This window comes from Pleurodeles waltl, chromosome 7 (genome assembly GCF_031143425.1).
Source record: "Pleurodeles waltl isolate 20211129_DDA chromosome 7, aPleWal1.hap1.20221129, whole genome shotgun sequence".
NCBI lineage: Eukaryota > Metazoa > Chordata > Amphibia > Caudata > Salamandridae > Pleurodeles > Pleurodeles waltl.
The window spans coordinates 1,118,827,273-1,118,849,157 of NC_090446.1; positions in this window are offsets into that span (position 1 = coordinate 1,118,827,273).

The following is a 21,885-nucleotide window of genomic DNA, read 5'->3' on the forward strand; positions in this document are numbered from 1 at the left end:
GGGCCGGGCTCTAAACATATAGGCAGAGAGAGAGAAACAAAAATCTCAACAAAGTAAAGAGAAGGACAGGGAGAAAGAGCCAGGAGGGGCAAGTAGTTTTCTCAACAGCCGTTCCATCTGACTGCAGCCTGTAGAAACGGGGACAGCCCTCAACACCTCAAGATTCCCGTCCACAGCAGACCCCTCAGACAGATTCAGATTCACGGTATAATCGCAGAGGTGCCCAGATATCCAGCGGCCTAGAGCCAGCCGGCATCAGCTCCCAGTAGTTCGTTAATTGCTCCTGGCAGAACGCAGCATCTCGCAGCCAATCCGAGGCCCGAGGAGAGCGAGCCCGGCCCCAACAAATTGCCACCCTGCGCTTAGCCAGCAGCAACATCATGCCAGCCAGGCGTCTCATCGCAGTCTGCACTCCACTCATTTCACCCAGCAGCGCCATCAAGGGAGACGGAGAAATCTCCTGACCAATTATCCCAGAGAGCGCACAGAAAACCGTCCTCCAGTAAGCATACACTTCCGGACAAGCCCACGCCAAGTGTAGAAAATCAGCATCAGGGGCCCGGCATCCCATACAGATGTCATCCGCCCCCAGCCCCATAGCACATAGGCTTCGAGGGGTGTAATATAGACGGTGCAAAAACTTAAAATGTATAAGGCGTAGCCTGTAGTTGGGTGACAGCTCCTTCATATGCGCACAACACGCTCTCCAGGCATCCTCTGTAATGATCTCCCCTACATCCTCTGCCCACCTCACCCTCGCCGACAGACCCGCCCCCCGCTCCTGTACACAGCCATACAACTTTGTGATGAGCCTCCTAGGAGACCGCGCACTCCACAGAGCCTCCAGGGCGCGGCAGGGCGCGGCGGTCGCAGGAGAGCCGGGGAAGCGGGCGCGCAGCATGGCACATATCCATAAAACGTAGAAGCGATAAAGCGCAGTGGCAGGTCTATCGCCCAGGACCTCCTCGGGGGACATCAGTCTATCTTCAATAAACCAATCACCCAAAGTTGTCAAATCAAAAGCCTGTAGGAAACTCCGGAGCTGCGAGTCTCGGAACATCACCTCATCCCCTGCAGCAGCCACATGCATAGACGGCGCAAACGGTACATTCATTCCAGAACGTTTCAGTATGTTCGACCAGGCCCGGACCGTAGAAGCCACTGTATCTATGCCTCGAGGCCGAGCTCTGTCCAGACAACCCAACACTCGTTCAAGTCCATCAGGCCACACCGCGTCGCTTTCAGGAGCTAGGTGCGGAAAATAACAGATCGGCTTGATCCAATAGTACGCAAACAGGGCCTGCGCGCAATAATAATATAGCTCCATATCCGGGGCCGCGAGTCCTCCCATCTCGAATGGCAGCACTAGTGTTTTCCAGGCTATGCGAGGTTGACCCCACGCCCATACCAGTCGAATCAACACAGAGCGAAGGCGCTGCAAGAAACCAACCGTAAGCACCAGCGGGAGGTTAATGAACAGATGCAAAATTTTTGGCAATACAATCATCTTTGCCATCGCAATTCGCCTGGTCAGAGATAATGGTAATGAATGCCATGCTGTAATTCTGTCTTCTAGCCAAGCCATGGCTTTACCATAATTGGCCAGCCAGAGCGTCTCAACATCACAGCTCAGCCAAAGGCCTAAGTATTTTACAGGCTCGTCCGCCCACACAATAGGATAACGGGATCAACACTCCGCCGTTCCAGACAACAGAGGTAACACAACCGACTTGGTCCAGTTTATCGCCACTCCGGAAATACCTCCAAACCTGACAATCTCATCTAACAGCACATCTGAGTTGCGTGCAGGGTCGCGCACATACAGTGCCACATCGTCAGCATACATGGAAATCAGAATCACTCTCTGTCGGAACGGCAGCCCCCTCTCACTGTGGTGTTGTCTCAAAAAGGCCGCCAGAGGCTCCATTGCAATTGCAAAAAGCAATGGCGACAGGGGGCATCCCTGCCTAGTTCCAAGCGCCACCACAAAAGGCTCCGACACACAGCCGTTCACCCGCAAGCGGGCCACTGGCTGCGAATATAGCAAACGTATCCAGTTCACAAAACGTCTGCTCATTCCCACCCTTTCCAGAAGCGCAAACAGATATTGCTACAGCAATGAGTCGAACGCTTTAGTAGCATCTAGAAACATCGCCGCAGCCACATCATAAGCAGAAATTGAACCAGCAATGGCAAAGAATGTTCGTAGGTTGTGCGCGGTGGACCACCCTGGAATGAACCCTGACTGATCCGGCAGCACCAGTCTCGTCATAAGAGACTGCAGCCGAGCCGCTATCATTTTAGCCAATATCTTGTTATCATTATTAATCATCGATAGAGGTCGATATGAATCACAGCTAGCTGCAGTCTTACCAGGCTTAAGGATCGTGACAATAAGCGCCTCGCGCAGAGAGGCAGGGAGGGCTCCCTCTTGTAGGGCCTCATCATACATCTCAAGCAGATAGGGCGCCAAGATGTCAGCATATTCTTTGTAAAACGCCGGTGTCAACCCATCCAACCCAGGGGCCTTGTCTCCGGGAAGGCTCCGAATCACAGCCTTTACCTCTTCTATAGTGAAGGGGACATCCAAATATTCCCTATGCGCCCTGTCAAACCAGAGAAGACTAATGTCCGAGAAGTATCTCTGAATCACCTCCATGGCAATCGCAGAGGGGGCAGAATACAGATCCTGAAAAAATGCAGTGAAGACCTTCAAAACCTCAGACGTACCCATCACTCGTTCTCCACTCGGATCATCCATCTCAGCCACGTAGCTGCTAGCCCATGGCCTGCGGAGTAAACTCGCCAAGGTGCACCCAGCTCTGTCGCCCTCTCCATAGCGCCTGGCACGTGCAAATTTCCCTAAGAAGTGTAATTCGCCTCCTCGTATGCCGAGACCGCAGTCCGCAAGGCCGCCAATGTAACTCACGAACAGTCCGACACCAGCCGGTCCTCCAGATCCGCAATCTGGCCCTCCAAGTCAGCCAGCTCCTGCCGCAGCGTGCGTAATACACCGTGTTGCTTTGAAATACATGTCCCGCGCACGACCACCTTAAAGGCTTCCCACAATGTGCCAGCAGATTTCACCGAACCCGCATTCAGTTAGAAATAAAGGTTAATATCTCGGCGCAGCTCCTCACGGAACACCTCATCTCTAAGCGCCTCTAGTGACAGTCTCCAAACATAAGTCTGAGCGGGCCCACCAGGTATCTCCAGCTCCACCCGAACCGGGGAGTGGTCCGACAGTGTACGAACCAAATGGTCAACTGAGCGGGTCCATAAAGCCACATCGCGTGAGCCTATCCAGCGATCAAGGCGCGACCAACTATTATGCACATAATTTACACAAGTGCCCTCCCGGACCGCAGGGTGTCGCATCCGCCACAAATCCACTAACGACGAATCCTCCATAACTGCGGACAAGACGAGAGCAGCAGCAGAACGCTGCACCCGAGCCGCACTTTCTCTATCAAGGATAGGATCAAGGGTCACATTGAAGTCTCCTCCCCATATCACAGCTCCTCCCCCCAGAGACTCAATCAATCGCCAGACCTCACTGAAGAACTCAGGGTCATCTGTATTGGGTCCATACACCGACGCAAGGCGGCACGGCCTATCCATCAGCACCCCACTAAGCAGTACATACCGTCCCATTGGGTCAACAATCACCTTACGAGTGCGCCACTGTAACCCTTTCCATATCAAAATCGCTATACCTCTAGCATAACGCGAGTACACAGAGCCATGGCACTCCCCAATCCATCCCGTCTTTAAGTAATGCAAGGTATTCTCCACCAGGTGCGTCTCCTGTAACATGCATATATCTATATTCTGCCTCTTAACAGAGGCCGACATAAGGCGCACCTTTCGTCTGTCATTCAAGCCACGCACATTCCATGTTAAACAACGAATCAAAGACGCTCTCATCGGTGTCATCCCCACTCTCCAGCAGACATACAGCAGAATTCTATCGCTCCTCCATCCCGGCCAGACTCCCTCATCCACAGAAAGCAAAAAGAGAAACCGAGAATCACGTAGTTCAACAGACCCAAGAACCCCCCCACCCCCCACCCACACCGACCCCCTAAACGGGTCAAATGCATATCCCTCCCCCCAGAAACCACAGTTACCCAAACATGTCAATAGTGGGGACTCATCCAGAGGGCGGAAGCTAACCGCCCAACCCACCTACTAACGGCAGGGAGGGCCGGCAGGGGGCCCAACTCAATAGGAGTGTCCTCAGGACGAGCAGCACAAAATTATTCCATAGCAATACAGCGGCTCATTCTCAGCTAGAAGGCATCCGCGTCATTGTCACTCAGCGACTCCCGCTCAGCAGCACGGTCCTCCACAGGCGCCGCCTCAGACGTCCTAGGGAGAGACTTCGCATATCTCGCTGCCTGCTTCGGGTCCGTAAAGAATTGGAGGGACCCGCCATGTTGCACCTTTAGCTTCGCCGGGTATATGAGCGAAAACCTAGCAGCCGTTTGGGCCAGAGAGCGCTTTACCGGCAAAAGCGCCCTTCGTGCCGCCTGCACGCTAGGGGTGTAGTCCGGAAAGAAGTTCAGTTCAGTGTCTTTATAAACCACCGGGCAGCACTTCCTGGCCAGTCTCAGAATCGTGTCTCGGTCCCGATAATTTAGGAGTCGGATGATGATAGGGCGTGGGGGGGTCCCAGGTGGGGGCCCGGGGCCCAGCGATCTGTGTGCCCTCTCCACTACCAGCAAGCGGGACAACTGACCGGGGAAGATGTCGGACAGCATTCCCTCAACAAAATCCTCCATTCTGCCCATGTCTGTGGATTCGGGAAGTCCTATCAGCCTGAGGTTATTCCGGCGCGACCGGGCCTCCAAATCTTCATTTTTAGCCCCGATGACCTCCAGCACCCTCTCCATGCGCAGCAGCTGCTCACTCTCCCCTCGCTGCGTATCCTCCAGCCCGGAAGTACGCGCCTCCAGCTGATCAAGACGGAAGTCATGTTCGTCCACCCGAGTCTTAATGCGATCAAATTGCTCTGTCACGTGGTCTAGCGTCCCATCTATGCCAGCCAGGCTGGTTTTTAAGTCCAGAAACATAGCCTTGACCGATCCGTCCGATGACTCCCCATCCGTCGCAGACTCCTCCAGCTGGGCAGCAGGGGCCGCCCCTCCGTCGGCCCCCCTCAAATGAGAGTTTAGCTTGCCTCTGCTCCACCTTCCCCATCACTCATTCAGCAGAACGTCTCCAGATATATATCGCCAACCTCCGTGGAAGTTCAAGAAAGGGAGCCAGGCGTACAGGTGCCCCGCACCAAGTCCACTAGGCTGCTTCCAGTCAGCCCTGTCCGACCCCGGTCCTCCAGGTTGCACACTCAGCTCCGTCACACCAACAGTTCGCACAATATGTGTTCCAAAGGGCACCGCAGCCCCACTGACCTCTATAAAACGGGGCCAAGACACAGGGGCCAATTCACGCCGTACTGCTCCTCCACGTTGCCCTCCACGCCAGGCAAGGCAACTTCTGGCCAGCTATTCACAGCCGGCCACGGGACCATCTCACTCCAGCCAGGAGGGAGGGAGAATGGGGGGTGGAGGGCCGTGGTCCGACCCGACCACCAAGTGGCCTCCCAAAACCCCCAGGCACCAAGATATGGCATAACGGAGGTCTCCTTCACTGCCCAGGGTCGTCCTCCAGCAATAGGCGGCCTCTGGCCGCCTAACGCTCCGAGCCGCCCACGCGGCCGACAGCCCTCAGGCCGTGCGGTAACCAGCCCCGCGGCCCAGCCGCGATCCCGGCTGCGGCTGACAAAGCAATACCCAGGTGTAGAGGGGGAGGCCGCGGCACGACACCGCCGCCGAAAGGCCCCCCGGCGCGTCTCAATGGGCGCAGCCCCAGGAGCCCTCCAGGACTCCCCGGGGTCCGCGCGGTGCAGCTCCATGTCCAGCGTGGCGGCCAAGACCACGCCACGCCACGAGGGGACCGGCCTCCCCTCTCGCGCCGCCGATCTGCCTTCGCTCTCTGCGGCAAGAGGGCGATGCCGATCTCAGGCGCCCCCCCCGCCGCCTCATTGCTCGGCCATCGCCATCCTGGCCGGGTAAATATTAAAGTTGGGCCCCTGCCTGAGCAGAGCCTCACGGAGTGCCCGCCATCTTGCTGGCTGGCTAGCTCCGCCCCCCCCATCAAACGCAATGTTCATGTCTCCATCCGTGATGTGACAGATGCAATTACAAATGTCATTAAAAATCTTTTGAGATTAAATACTGCATTATCCCTAAAACTATGTAAGGGTGTTGGAAAATGGGTTATTAGTAAGGGCAGGTAGGTACCTACACCTAGCAACAAGCCACTAACCTCCACCTAGGTACAGTTAGGTCTCAGTAAATTAATCCCAGCTCAACCCTTGGTAGCTTGGCAACGAGCGTCAAGGCTTAACTTAGGAGACAGTGTGTAAAGCATTCAAATATCACAAAACAGTAATTACATAAAACACAGGAAACAGTTTAAAAATCCAAAACCAATTTATAAAAATAGTATATATTTTTATCTTTAAAATGACACAAAAACGAATAAAATCGGATAAAGGGAACCGGAGATATGAATTTTTAAAGAATTATTACTTTTCTAGCGCTTAGAAACAAAAAGCGCCAATCGGGTCATCTGGTTGCACCTCGACCGGGGCAAAGTCAAAGTTTCAGGCCGACCGGGATGGAGCCCTGCTCGGCTACAAGTCGCGGGAGGCCTCGGTTAAAAAGTTACCTTCTGACTTAGTCTTTATTTTGAAGTTTTTCTTCAACGGGACGAACCTGCCAGTTGAATCCTACCTCCTGGAGCCCTTGTCCGGATACGCGATGTGGGTTTCCTCGGTGGAGACTTTTACCTTCGGACTTGGTCGTTTTTTCGAGATGAAAATCCTTCGACCGGGGTAAACCTGGATCTTGATCCGACGTCCGTGGAGCCCTTCTCGGATACGATGGCTGGGAGGTCCCGGTCAACTTTTTACCTTCGGACTTCCGACCACGGGAGCACCGCCAACAGGCTGGCGGTGCTCCCACGAGCATTCTGACCGCGGCGGTTCAGCCGCGGTCAGAAGCGGAAAGTCGGCGGTCTCCCGCCGACTTCCCGCTGCTCGGGGGAATCCTCCATGGCGGCGGAGCGCGCTCCGCCGCCATGGGGATTCTGACACCCCCTACCGCCATCCTGTTCCTGGCGGGTCTCCCGCCAGGAACAGGATGGCGGTAGGGGGTGCCGCGGGGCCCCTGGGGGCCCCTGCAGTGCCCATGCCAATGGCATGGGCACTGCAGGGGCCCCCGTAAGAGGGCCCCACTGTGAATTTCAGTGTCTGCAATGCAGACACTGAAATACGCGACGGGTGCAAACTGCACCCGTCGCACCCCTGCAACTACGCCGGCTCAATTCTGAGCCGGCGTCCTCGTTGCAGGGGCATTTCCTCTGGGCCGGCGGGCGCTCTTTTGGAGAGCGCCCGCCGGCCCAGAGGAAATGTCTGAATGGCCGCCGCGGTCTTTTGACCGCAGTGCGGTCATTTGGCGGCAGTACCTTGGCGGACGGCCTCCGCCGTCCGCCAAGGTCATAATCACCCCCTTAGTCTCTTTTTCGGATGTTTTTCTTTACCGGGACGAACCACGAAGTCAGGCCGGGTCGCGGTTGAGGCAAGCCGGCTAGAATTTCCGCGGCGGGTCGGTCCCTCTCTGGAGCTTTTTTACAACATTTTTCAAATCTTCTCCAAACTTCTGGGGCTTCACCCAGATGTTCTTTTAAGGTTCTTTTGGGGTCCACAGCTCACCCCAATGGTCCAGAAGTTCTGTGATGGTCCTTGGGGGGTGCGGACTTCAACTCCCAGAATGCACCTGGCGCAAACTCCTTTTTGGCCACTGGACAGTGGTCAGCTGGTCACTTTTTCAGGAGTTGGTGCAGGGGACTCTGGATAGCAATTTTTCACCTGTAGCAAACAGGGAGTCCCTCCTTGAACCAGTTGAAGCCAGGCAAAGTCCTTCTTGTGGTGAAGCCCAAGTGTGCAGCTGGTGCAGTCCTTCTGAGTGCAGGTTCCAGGTGCAGGCCAGGGGTCCAGCAGGGCAGTCCTTCTTCTCCTTTAGTTCCTTCTTCTTGAAATTTGGTGGGGATCTGAAGTGTGTGTGCAGGTCTGCCAGTTTTATCCTTGCTCCTGGGTGAAAAGCAGGGGGGCCCTGGTTCTCCAATCAGGGACAGGGTCGTCCCCCTGTGATGACCACTTCCTGGGAAGTGTGGCAAAAATCCATCCCAGAAGGCAACAGTCTCTAAAAATCCAACATGGATGAATCTGATTTTTGGAGGTTACATCTGGCTGAGCCCACCCACTGGTGTGGCTAAAAATCATAAACACACCCCTCTCCTGCCCTCTCCTAATCTAATCAAGGGGGCACCTAATTGTCTGGGGTTGCAGGATGTGGGGGTGTTGCTGGGTGCTCCAAATGTCCTTCTCTGCCTTTGAAGACCAGTTTGGCAGCCCTCCCCCTTCCTGCCTCACCATCTGCTGAGGGGAGATTCTCTCCCCCAAGCACATTCCTTTGTGTGAAGCCAGGCCACTTCACACCTCATCAAGGCAGCCTGGCAGAAGCTGCTGCAGGCTGGCCAATCAGAGCACAGCAGCAAAAACAATGCAGAGCTGAAATTGGCAACTTTTTAGGTAAAGTCTAAACTTTTTACCTGAACAAGTTATATTAAATCCCACAACTGGAAGTTGTGGGATTTATTACAACAATTAATTTGATACCAAATTCTTGATATGTAACATTTAAGGAGACTTTAAAATTTAAAATAAAGTCTGCCCATTCTAGCCTATGAAGGCCATTTACTTCAATGAGGGAAAAACGAATTTGGCTGTTTTTACCTCACCAGGGCTTATAAATCTATTTTTATAAAGTCCCTGCTTATAGTTACATGGCACCCAGCCCTAGGGGCACATAGGGCACACCTTAGGGGTGACTTATATGTGAAAATAAGGTAGTTTAAGACTTTGGAAGTACCTTTAATTCCAAAGTCGAATTTGCATATAACTTTAATTTAAAAGCAGCCAGCAAGGCAGGCTTGCTTTTAAAATGACACTGGGCACCTCAGCAGTGCACCTAGGTGTGCACCACCTATGCTGTGGTCCCTAAACCTACATGCCCTACCATATACTAGGGACTTATAGGTAGGTTAACTTAGCCAATTATAATTAGCCTAATTTGCATATCCATTTTACACAGAGCACAGGCCCTGGGACTGGTTAGCAGTACCCAGGGCACAGCCAAGAGTCAGTAACCACCAGTACCTATCCAAAAAGAGTGGGGGTGATCAGGCAAAAAAAAAGACGACTTTCCTACAAAGGGATTACTGAAATTGTACTTTTATTTATTGGTTTCAGCGTGTGTTGTTATTTAATTACATTGTGCTTTTAGGTGATGTTTTTATTAGTATAAAAACTGTGATGTCAGAGGAAATTCATTTGATGTGCAGTTATGGTGTGGGTGGCTGATGTGTGAGTTATGAATTGCAGACCTAACTATAATTTGCAAATGTTATTTTTTTCAGTTTCAATTTGTAGTCAAACCTGCACTTCCTTATTTCTAGTCACTTTCTGAGGTTTTTTAAACTATTTTTTTAATGTGATAACCAAAGCTAACTGTAACCTCACTTTCACCTTTGTTTTTTCAATTATTTTTGGGGGTTCTTTGATTATATCCCACAGCTGTCCAATATGGCTCATTTAGCCACCCTATGGTGCATATAACCAAAGGCTAAAAACAGGAGGGGTTGGCCTTAGGTCCTGACGCAAGGTCACACCCTATGCCCAACTTGCTGTGAGCAGTCAAAACCATTTGGCCCGGAATTGCTAATTTCTTTTCATTTTTTAGGGTTTGCAAACCCTAGTGAAAGGTCAGTGTGCCAATGGGGAGCCTAATTGGCCTATTTGGGCCTTCTGTGGAGTCCACAGACCTGGTTTTGAACTCGCAAACCCCTACAAAGGACCAGCAAAGATCCATGAAGCTTGCTGGAAGTTCACTGGACCCATCCATTAAGCTTTTGCTGGGTTTGTGGCCTCCAGCCAGAATTAGTGTAGCTAAGGATTCACTGGGCGCACTCAACTTAGCCCCACCAAGCCCTGTGGTAAAATATACATTTTTCTAATTGTTTGTTCACAGGGTATCCCTTCGTGCAACCCCCCACACATGGGTTTGAAAGTCAGGGTGTGCTCTCCCTGCTCGCTTAGATTTCATTTAATTTTTTCCCCAGGATGCAGGGACCAAGTCCCCACATTATGTAATGGTAGCCATAATATTTTTCTTGAAGTTGCAGTTAGCCAGTCAGAGAATTTTGGTTTGGTTAACCCGACTTCAGCTTTCTAAATCCCAAAGGGCTGATGCTTGGTCAAGCTCCTTCGTCCAACACAATGTGTTTAGTCTTTAAATGTTGGGTCAGAGAAGGTATGCAAAACCAGTTCTCAGGCCTCTGCAGATTAATAGTTCAGGTATCACTATTACAGTGGCGTAACGAAACTGAATTGGCCCCCCTGCAAAGTACTGGTAGGCTGGCCTCTCCCCCCTGGACCCAGTCAGGGGCCTCCCATCTGTGCATAGTGTACTGTGCTGAGTTGGCCCCCTGGAGCCTCCCCCCCACACCGGGGACTGCGTGGCCTTTGTTACACCACGGCCACTATAATGTAGCACCTTAATTCTCAGAATTATTTTTTATACCCTTCTTTCTCAAAATCTACTGTACGTATTTCCATCAAGCAAAGCAAATAAGCAGACACTTCTTTCAGTAAGTGTTGCTTTCATGCGAGCTTTATGTACTTCCATTCAGCTATTTTTTCTATATAAGAGAGCAAATATTACTATGGCGTTCCCAGCCAATCATGATACTGCTTTGAGCAGCGTCGGGATTGGCCGTAGGGCAGGCTGGGAGCCTGTGCCTGCATGAAGAAGTGAGGAGCTGCGCAGTTCTCCAGAAGGCGGAAGCGGAGGCCCAGGTAAGTTTATTTTTTGTAAAACATTTTTTTTATTGGTATCCTCCTTTCCCCCCCTGCGCGCCGCCCCACCCCCTATAACATCGTGAGCCAAAACTGCTGACCTCACTGGATCCTTGTTACAGGCAGTCGCGGTCAGGGGGAGCCTCTGAGTTCTCTCTGGATGCGTTGCTGTTGGGGTCCAGGAGGGTCATCTCGGGCTACTCACAGGGTTGCAGTCGCCTGGGAGTCCTCCCTGTGGTGTTGGTTCTCTGGATCTCGAGTGGGGGGCGTTGGGTGCAGAGGGTGAAGTCTCACGCTTCCGGCAGGAAGAGTGAAGTCCTTTAGAAGTTGCAAGAAAGTTGCAATATTGTTGCTGTTGTTGAGCAGAGCCACTGCTCATTGGAGTTTCTTGGTCCTTAGGTTCAGGGCAGTCCTCTGAGGCTTTAGAGGTCACTGGTCCTTGTCGGATGCGTTGCTGTTGCTGTTACAGTTTTTTGAGTCAGGATACAGGCCGGTATGGCTGGGATCAAAAGCAGTTGTCGTCTCCATTGTCCCTGCAGGGCTTTCAGGTCAGCAGTCCTTCTTCTTGGTTCAGGTTGCAGGAATCTGCTTTCCTGGGTTCTGGGGAGCTCCTAAATACTAAAGTTAGGGGTGTGTTTAGGTCTGGGGGCAGTAGCCAATGGCTACTATCCTGGAGGGTGGCTACACCCTCTTTGTCCTTCCTCCATATGAGGCTCACCGCCAGGTGTTACAGTTCCTGCAGGGGGAGGTGAGAAGCACCTCCACCCAGTACAGGCTTTGTTTCTGACCACAGAGTGACAAATGCACTCTCCCCATATGGTCAGAAACTCGTCTGGTTGTGGCAGGCTGGCAGAAACTGGTCAGCCTAGCACTAGAAGTTGGATTGGTATTCAGGGAGCATGTCTAAGATGCCCTCTGGGTGCCATTTACAATAAATTCCACACTGGCATCAGTGTGCATTTATTGTGCTGAGACGTTTGATACCAAACTTCCCAGATTTCAGTGTAGCCATTATGGAACTGTGGAGTTTGTGTTTGACAAACTCCCAGACCATATACTCTTATGGCTACCCTGCACTTACAATGTCTAAGGTTTTGCTTTGACACTGTAGAGGCATAGTGCCCATGCAAAAATGCCCTCACCTGTGGTATAGTGTACCCTGCCTTAGGGCTGTGAGGCCTGCTAGAGGGGTGACTTACCTGTGCCACAGGCAGTGTGAGGTTGGCATGGCACTCAGAGGGGAGTGGCATGTCGACTTAGTCAGTTTCTCCCCACCAGCACACACAAGCTGTGAGGCAGTGTGCATGTGCTGGGTGAGGGGTCCCAAGGGTGGCATAAGGCATGCTGCAGCCCTTAGAGACCTTCCCTGGCATCAGGGCCCTTGGTACCAGGGGTACCATTTACAAGGGACTTTTCTGAGTGACAAGGCTGTGCCAATTGTGGAAGCAAAGGTACAGTTTAGGGAAAGAACACTGGTGCTGGGGCCTGGTTAGCAGGGTCCCAGCACACTCTCAATCATAACTTGGCATCAGCAAAAGGCAAAAAGTCAGGGGGTAACCATGCCAAGGAGGATTTTCCTTACACCTCCCTTTTGCCTTAGGTCCTAGGAGTGGCGAGCATGTTCCCAGAGAGAGTTTAGGTGGTGGAACAAGTAAAGATGAGGTTGTAGCTCATCCTTGCTACTTATTTTAAGTAAAAATACTCACTCCAACTTCAGGAAATAACAAAGACACGTCTGTGTATATACTATATATTTTCCACCATTCAGATACTAAAAATTCTAATGCGCATGTTGGCTGAGATTAGATATAGACAGCATATCAAAACTTTTAGTTAGGGGTGGGTCATAAACTCCAGTCCATTGACAGAGATTTATCCACTCTGCTTGGAGTGCAGAGTTTGGCAAAAACTCTACCAATCGCTGTGTGGCCCAGTTTACCACCCTCCCCTTTTGCCCCCGAGGTCCGATTGAGGCAAGGGTGAGAACTGAAGCGACAGGAAACAGACCACTGTAAACACAAAGGTAAGCACAAAAGCACAAAAAACAGGATAGGGCTGGGCTCAACTGACTCTTTTGGAGTGCCTGCTCAGTTTTGTGCTCTGGCTCACAGCACGCAGGGCTTCATGCCATTTGCTGGTGCAGCAGTGTTTACATTCCCCCATCTTTACCTTCCCATTCATAGAAGGCCCCTGGGTATAAATGTTGCTCATATTCCAACACTAAACAGTCAACACCAGTCCTTCTTTCAACGCATCCACAGACATAGATGGGGTTAGAGAAACTGTATTTTCCAGAGGTCCCTTTAAAACATTCATGTTTACACATTCTACCCGCTTCCCTGTTAGAGAATAGAGAACAGTTTTAAGCATTTGACAGGAGGCTGGGGAGATCCCACCCTATAAAAAAGAGCTGGGTGGTAGAGCTGGAGTATAGTAAACCTTACTCTGCACTCAAGAGTTAGTTAAAATCACATACTGCAAACATAGTATGAGAGTAGAGTGGCCTCTCTGTCCACAGTGGCCACTGAGCTATACTGTGCAGATGACACAAAGCTCCCCTACAACTGCAATGGTAAGTGCCAGTGCACTACCAAAATCACGCCGGCTATCGAGCGCGAGCAGCATCTCCAGCACATATGACATTTGCTTTGGGAAGTTTCGAAGTTTTGGAGCGGGTAATGAGCTGCACAAATCCTGCAGTAGAATAGTGGAGACTTGTAATGGCTGTACGAGATAAGACATTACTATATTTGATGAGATGCATTGGCCTGGAAGGGTAAACAATAAATTAATGTGAAGCAGAGGAGCCCATGTGCCCCCCATGGGTAGCGTACTCATGATAAGGCTGAGTGTGAGTGATGGACAATTGTTGGAAGGGCACATTTTGTAACCACACCAAAAGCAAATCTGCAATTCCCCCTTTGCACTGGAGTTTGGTGGCCCCTCTATGGTGGAGTGGTCCTTTACAATGCTGCTGTTTCTAGTGATGGTGTTCCTTTCCTCTCTCCCCAGTTCTCCGCTCCTTCCTCCAATGCTCCCCCTAAGTGCTGGTGTCTCTACTCAGAACCCTGTCAGCAGACCAGAATTCTGCTGCTCACAGAACTCCGTGGAATCTCATTGAGTTTTTAGGTAACTCTACGGAATTGCACTGAGTTAAACTCCACATTCTGCCCACTCCTACTTTTAGAGATATTCTAATAAGGTATTTTAATGTAAAGGTGTTGTTTTCACTCTGTAACATATTGCAAGATGAGGAGGAGAATTTAGCTTAATCTCTTTCCTATGTTTTTTTTTGCTGTGAAACTAGAGAAGATCAAAGGATTCAAGCACAAAATCAAAATAAAGGAAGGAACAATACCTGTAAAACATAAGTTGAGACTGGTGCCTTTTAGTGTACGAGACAATCTTGAAAGAGAATTGGAAACTTTGGCTAAGAGAGGGATTATAGAACAGGTAAAGTCATCTCTCTGGCTTTCTCCATTGGTTGTCGCACATAAGAGAAATGGGGAGTTGAGACTATGTATAGACCACCATGCTCTTAACAAAGAAATATGGGTTGACTCTCATCCCCTTCCTAAGATCAACGAGATGCTGGCTTTGGTTGATGGAGCTAAGTTTTTTTTACCAAACTAGATTTGGCTTCAGCATACCACAAGAAAGAGGTAGATCCTGAATTCTGCCACTTCACAGCCTTTGTTTCCCCATGGGGTACTTTTCAATACTGTTGCATGTCATTTAGTTTGGCATCAGCTCCTTTGGTGTTCCAGAGGGTCATGATTACACTTCTCAAGGGGATCAAAATTGTTGCCATTTTTCAGGATGATGTTTTAACATTTTCACACATTGGTCAGTTACATGATGACACACTAAAACAAGTCCTGACATCGTTCCATCAACTGGAAAATGTTGAGTACTTAGGCCTTGTGATCTCTACCTCTGGCATTAGTCTGAAACCAGGGTTGGTCAATGCTATATTTCAGGCACCACCACCCAAGGACAAACATGATGTTCAATGCTTCTTTGGATTGTGTGAGTTTTACCCATTCTTCATCCAAGGTTAGGCCAATTTTGAATCTGTTAAGTGAAGATGTTATTTTTTGTTTTAAATGTGACTGCTTTTCAGCAGGTCTAATCTCAATTGATGAGTGTTAAGACACAAACTATATTACCCCACACTAATGTATGTCCTGGTGGCCGGTGCTAGCAATGTAGGCTTAGGGGCAGTACTGACCCAAAGAGCAGGTAAAGTGGAACACATGTTTGGATTTGCCCCAGGGTGAAAAATGAAACAGTACGATACTACTCGGTTATTAAAAAAGAATTGCTGGTGGGCCATAGAAAAATGTCATACTTATTTGTGGGGAACCCGATTTGTACCTCAAACTGAGCACAAGCCTTTAGTGTTCATTTTGGGGGGCAGCTAAGAACAACACACCAAGAATTTCTAGGTTTTAATCCAGGTTATTACAATTCCAGTTTGATATCGAACACATCCGGGGAGGAAGAAATGTTAGAGCAGACTATCTCCCTCATTTTCCCACCAAGATGAATGTACTTGAAACAGGATTCAATGACCTTGGGGATGAAAGTTTCATGATAGCCATAGTTGAACTGGGAAAGGTCTGTCCATTTTCTGAGTCACAGTAGAAATCAGCTACATGTGACAATGTTGTGCTGGGTATGGTTTACAAATACATTAAGGAAAGGTGGCCCAAGGCGAAAATGCTTGAACAGGGAATACAACCATTTAGTAAAGTTGCAGAAGAACTATCTCTGGAAGATGGGTTAGTTATGAGACTTGATAAATTGGTCCCTCCTTCAGTCTCAGACCATTGAAACTGAAATGTGCACATGAAGGGTATTTGGGGGGCACGTTCATGAAGTGCAGGGTGCATTTAGCATTTTGGTGGCCACAAATAGACAAAGAAGTTGACATGTTGGTCAACGATTGTGTAATATGCTCAACCAGTGACAAAGTATTGAAAATGTCCAACCCCTCCATTAGTTCCCATTGAACTTCCGGCCCGATCATGGTTAAACATTGGATTTTGTGGGGTCATTTAATTCTTTTCCTAGTCATTCAAGATATGCTTATTGGGGAAACAAATTCAAAAATAGTGATTAGGGGCCACATGTATGAAATACAGGTTTTGCGACTCACAAACTGCGAGTCAGGGCGACTCGCAATTTGCGAGTCGCAAAACCTTATGTACAACAGTATCAATGACACTGTTTGCGATTCGCAAGGGGGTCGCAAATGACCTACCTTATGAATATTCATGAGGTAGGTCGCAATTTGCAACCCCATTGGGAATGGCCACCCTCACAGGGATGGTGGCCTGCTGGAGACAGCAGACCATCATGTCTGTGACTGCTTTTAAACAAAGCATTTATTTTTTTCTTTAAAGGAAACAAGATGCATTTCAAAAACAAACAATAAAAAAATGTTTTCACTGCCATTCACAAAGGGGATGGAGTCCCATGGGGACACCTTCCCATTTGCGAATGGGTTAGCATCAGTTTGAAACTGGTGCTAACTGCGATTGTTTTACGCCCGCATTCGATGTCACAAAACAATCATACATGGGACTGCGACTCGCAGTTAGGAAGGGAACACCCCTTCCTAATTGCGACTTGCAAACCCTTTTTGTGATTCTGTAAAAAGATTACTGAATCGCAAAAATGAGTCTGTACATCCCAAATTGCATTTTCCACGTTGAAACGGTTCGTACATGTTACCCTAAGTTCTTAAAGGATGTGTGCATGAGGGAAGGTTTCCTGGAGTTCTTAGTTTTGGACAAATGGGTACAATTTGTTTCTTCAGATGTAAAAGGGTTTCTTGAAACAAGCAGAATAAGACATCTCAGAAGCTCTCTTTGTCACCCTCAAACAAATGGTCTTGTTGAGCACTTCAAATGTGTGTTGGGAGAGTGTGGGCGGTGGGCTTTCCCCAACAGATGTGTTGTGAGCACAACCATTTTGTGTTTTTATAGAACTTCTCCATTTGAGCTAGTCAGGGGTAGAAAATCTGCAACTGACTTTAGACTTGCATGGATTTCAAAAAAGTTGCTGTTGAAAGTATGGATGCACTTGTAAGAAAGAATGTTACTTTTGCCCAACTTAAACAGAAGGTCTATTCTAACATGAATAAAGGGCTCCTGACAAACCTGTTGTGGTTGGAGATTATGTGCAAATAAAGAAATGCTCCCATGTCAGAACAGGTGTCAGAAAAGGTGATACTAAGTTTTCTAAACCACTGTTTGTTGATAAAGTATGTGGCAGTTCTGTTCTTGTGGAGGGTTGCCATAGTTGGAACTGTTTTAAAGTTGTAAAAGTTTCCCTCCAACAGAGTCTGGGCAAAGTAATTTTGATAAAATGACTCCTGAACGGAAAGACAATGGGCAAGATGGTTTGCAATTTGTTCAAAATGAATCTCAGCCTGTGTGGAGGAGTGTATGTCAACGCAGAATTCTGGTCAGGTACAGATAAACTTTGAAATCCTGTAAAAGATATTTTCTTCAGTAATGTTTATAGATCTGCATAAGTTATGTATGTTTTCCTGTTTTCATGTCATCTCATTAGACCCTGTTTGGCAGTAATTTATTTGTGTTATTCTTTGGACTTTTGTCTCTGCCACGGTGCTAAATTCTTCTTTTAGAGAGGGACGGTAATATGTACATCTTCTTCTGTTCTGCATATTTTGGGTGGTCTTCTGAATTTGTGATGCTATTTACTTATGTTTATATTCTTCTACTTATATTTCAGTTTCTATAGCATGGTAGGGTATAGAAAATTGTTTTGTGTGGAAGGACAGAACCAATGTAGTATTCAAGACTCTACACCGGCTTGTGACACCTTGAGTGGAAAGCTGGTGTGGAGTTAAAGTTCTATAGAGTGCCAGGTGAGGCAGTTAAAGCAGTTGAGCGCCCGAGGCTGGCAGTGCTTGGTTGCCCAACAGCTCTGGGTGGTTTCTCTCTACAATAAAGGTTTGCATTCATGAACCTGGCTCCGTGAGGATTCATTACGACAGATAACCACGCCTCTTCTGATAACTCATAAGTCAGATAGACTTGGGTCAGCCAATAGTTGGAGTAACCCAGCTAGTTTGCAACATTTTAAACATAAACATAAAGTATGATATTCCATACATAATGAAACATGAAGGTCTAAAAACCTGTTTCAGTAAATGATTATGCGATTGCCTCTTGTGAGTTATACCGCTCAGTTATAAACATGAAAGCACATTCTGCATTATTGAGTGACTATTATTTGATTACAAGGTCACAATGTAATTACTCAATCTCCCACCTTCAAGACTTTTTCAGAAGAAAAATTACTGGTTTCTAGAGAGAACTGCAGGCTCTACTGGTCAAACCACTCTATAGTACAGCTGCATAATAATAACTTAGAAGTAAGGAGATTTGAATCACTCACTAAAAGGGTCATCTTGAGGTGCTTTGAATCATTGATTATGGCATTAACTGAATGTTCTATTCAATTAGAAAAGGGGCAATGATCCATTCAGAAATACATTGTTTATGTCAAATGTTTGTCCATAGCGATGTAAATATGCTGTTTTGGCTTCAATACCTAAAGTCATCAGAAGGTTGCACATAAGAGATACCACACTGCCACAAATCACCTCACAGCAGAATATAAAGAAATGAAAACATGCAGATTGTGAACTTTTTCACTTCTGCATTTACTTGGGTTTTCTGGATATTAATTGCAAATTTCCAGCACAAAACTGAGAAAATATGCCATATCTATTGTAGCAGAAATGTGAGTTATTCACGTTTCAACGTCTTATTTGACAAATAGATTAAAATCCATAAGAGATAGAACTAGCAAATGGGGCGGAGTGACTTCTGAATAGGAACAGTAAGTGCCAGATGGTTAAGCAGTATATACTTATACAGAGTAACACCTTTCTGTGTCAAGGTGATAATGCGTCCCGCCCTAGGTAATTTACCTGATCTGGGACTCGTTTTAGGCCAATGAATCTTTTGACCCTGATTGGAGACACCTTAGGACGAGATAACTAATCAACATGTCAATCAATAGATCAATAGTCTCATCAATAATCACAATGGCAAATCAATCAAACTAGTTAGTGACATTAACAAGAATTGAAAACACCCATGACCTTTCAGCCAGGAATAAACACACGGAATTTGGTAAGATTTATGATATTTATTCCCTATTCGTTACACTCTACTAGTAAGTTTATTAGTCTCAATACCTGAAAACACATCAACAATGTCACAATATGGCAACTCGAATAAGACTTCATCAAAGCAAAGGTCATGAACATTAGAACAAAGCACGGCGTCAACATGAATTATCTTTAGCAGAGTATCATTAGCGCATTATTCAACAAAGCATAGATTCAGTCATTTGTCTATTTGCGTCAGTTTAGTGAACTCCTTAACTACCCTCGAATTAGCATTAGCATGTTGGGCTTCATGCAAAACAATTTAGCAACACAAATTTAGAAAACATCTAACTATGGTCTCTGTCAAAAGAAGCAGTTGGTACCTAGAAAGAAAAGGCAAACAGACAAGTACAATTTCATCATTATATAGTTACCCTCCAGAATGGGTCAGCATACAGAGTCAGTCTTCATCCTCAGGACATCAGTTGGCTCGCTATAAGCCAGGGTAAGCAGCAATGTTCAGCAAAACAAGGTAATAAGGGACACTTCCCTCATAAGGAGGAAACGCATGAATCAGACAAGGCAAGAATGAGGATGGTTTGAAGAGTCAAACGGCAAAGTCTTTAAGACAGAATGGCAAAGTGGCTAGGTAATGGCAAAGAATGGCAAGTGGCTAGGCTAGGCTAGTAATGGCTGATTTCTCCTTGTGACATGGTGTTATATTAATCTTGTTGTACAGTCTCCTAATTTCCAATTGGGGAAATTCTGGTGCATTGTTATCTCCATCCAATAATCATCTTGTCACCTTCCTAGAATCTTCACTTAAAACAGTTCTCACGCAGTTTATTGGCTCCTGTAATTGACGTCTCCAACGGGTAGAATGTCAGGTACAAATTTTATTCTCCCAGTCTCAGTCAGTAGTCCCATTGTCTTTACCCGTTCAGGCGACTTGTACCTGTTGCGAATTACACTGTTGCGTTCAGCAAGAATGTCTCCTTGAGCAAGTCGGGTCCCATGAGAAAGAATTTACTACGGTTACACACATCTTCTAGCTTCTGGAAAAGTACGGCTTCATATCCTTCAGCAAGTCAGCACATTGCACGTTAGAAAAACACATTTAATATGAGACCGGGCAGCTAGGCCCCGACTCTTGCTAACTAAGGCCTAGTGATTAATTTAGCAAAACCTTAACATATAACTCTTAATACTAATACAGAATCATACATTAGTACATTAATAATCCATTATTAGTCAATTTCATTAATCATCGTATACATTGGTGGCCACTCCCCGTGGGCAGATTTCTCACACGTATATTAAAAGCACATGAACTTATTTTCTATGCGGCACCAATGTACATTAATTTGCAAGCATTTCAAGTTGATTTTGATTATAAAAGCTACACTCCAACAAAGGTGAATCTCTTCCCCTTCCCCGTGGTGGTGGAAATGATGATGAGACCATACAACAACCTGGATATCAGCACCAATAACTGGGATACCAAACAGAATGAGGATCTTCAAACATCAAAAGCAAGAAGGAAGACACACAACAAATAAACAAACAACAGAGACTGAGCCCTAGGAACGCAGACAGAGGGTGCCCCAAAGTGGAAGCAAGAATTGAGAAAACTCGAAAAGAGATTTATGTAAGGCAGGGTGGACGAACTAAGCAGAGTGCAAGTGCAACTTTAAGATGCTGCCAGGCAGAGATCCATTATTGCAGTGTGGTTAAATATGTCTTGCTTTTTGTTGACTTGAAAGTTGAATCTCACACTAGGATAAGAAGTTCCCACCCCGTTATCAGCCTAGTAGTTCTCAGATTACACTTTACTATCTTTCAAAGTTTTCAACTCTTTCCTTGTCTATACCAGGTCATTTTGTGATTGCTGTGGCAAGTGATGGTACAAAAGTAGGTTGTAGCAGGTCTCTCTTTAAGCGAGCACCTCCATAACCTCTTCCCCATTCGCTATTGTGCAGTATTCCTGTAACCAGATTTGAACTATAAATGACCAGTGGCTTACTATTCATCTGTCTTCCATAATAAATGACATTGCTCAAAAGTTTCCTTTCCGAATAAGTTAACTTAATGTGTTCTTCTGAAAAAAAATTCTTTAAGTTTGAAGTTGTGGTTGGAGTGCTACTCGTGGGGAGGGCCTGAAGGCTGTGGTTGTACCTGCCCTTGGAGGGCTTCAGGACCTAGGTCAAGGATCAAGGTGCCCCTTGCTCAGAAAGAAGGAGTTAGAAGTGAGCCCCCACCTATCCATGAGATTTTCTTCTGCATGTACCATATACAAAAGAGGCAGTAATCACCAAGCTAGTGCATGCTTTGGAGACAGATTGTTTTATGTATCGCTTGGGACATTTGTAAAGCCAGAGCGTATAACATCATAAAGAAATAAAATCCCATTATGAGGTGCCTTCAGCCATCGGTTGCCTTGCTTCAGCCCCTGGCAGCAAATGCTTATTTACAATGTCATGCACATTTTGAATCAGCACAAGAAAGAGCAAAATTATCTTTTATAAACAGATGCTATTTCATTGATGTATTAGAGGAAAGCGCCCGACTAGTGCATCCACTGCAATGATCATGTGGTAGTGAGAGGAACCTTGCCCTTTAAGCATGATGCCATGATGGAATGGGAGTAAATATAAAGTACTTTTGTTTCAGACTTGTGTTTTTGTTGCCAAGCTATGACATAAATTCACCACGATGAAATGTAAACCTATCTGGTCTATATTTATCC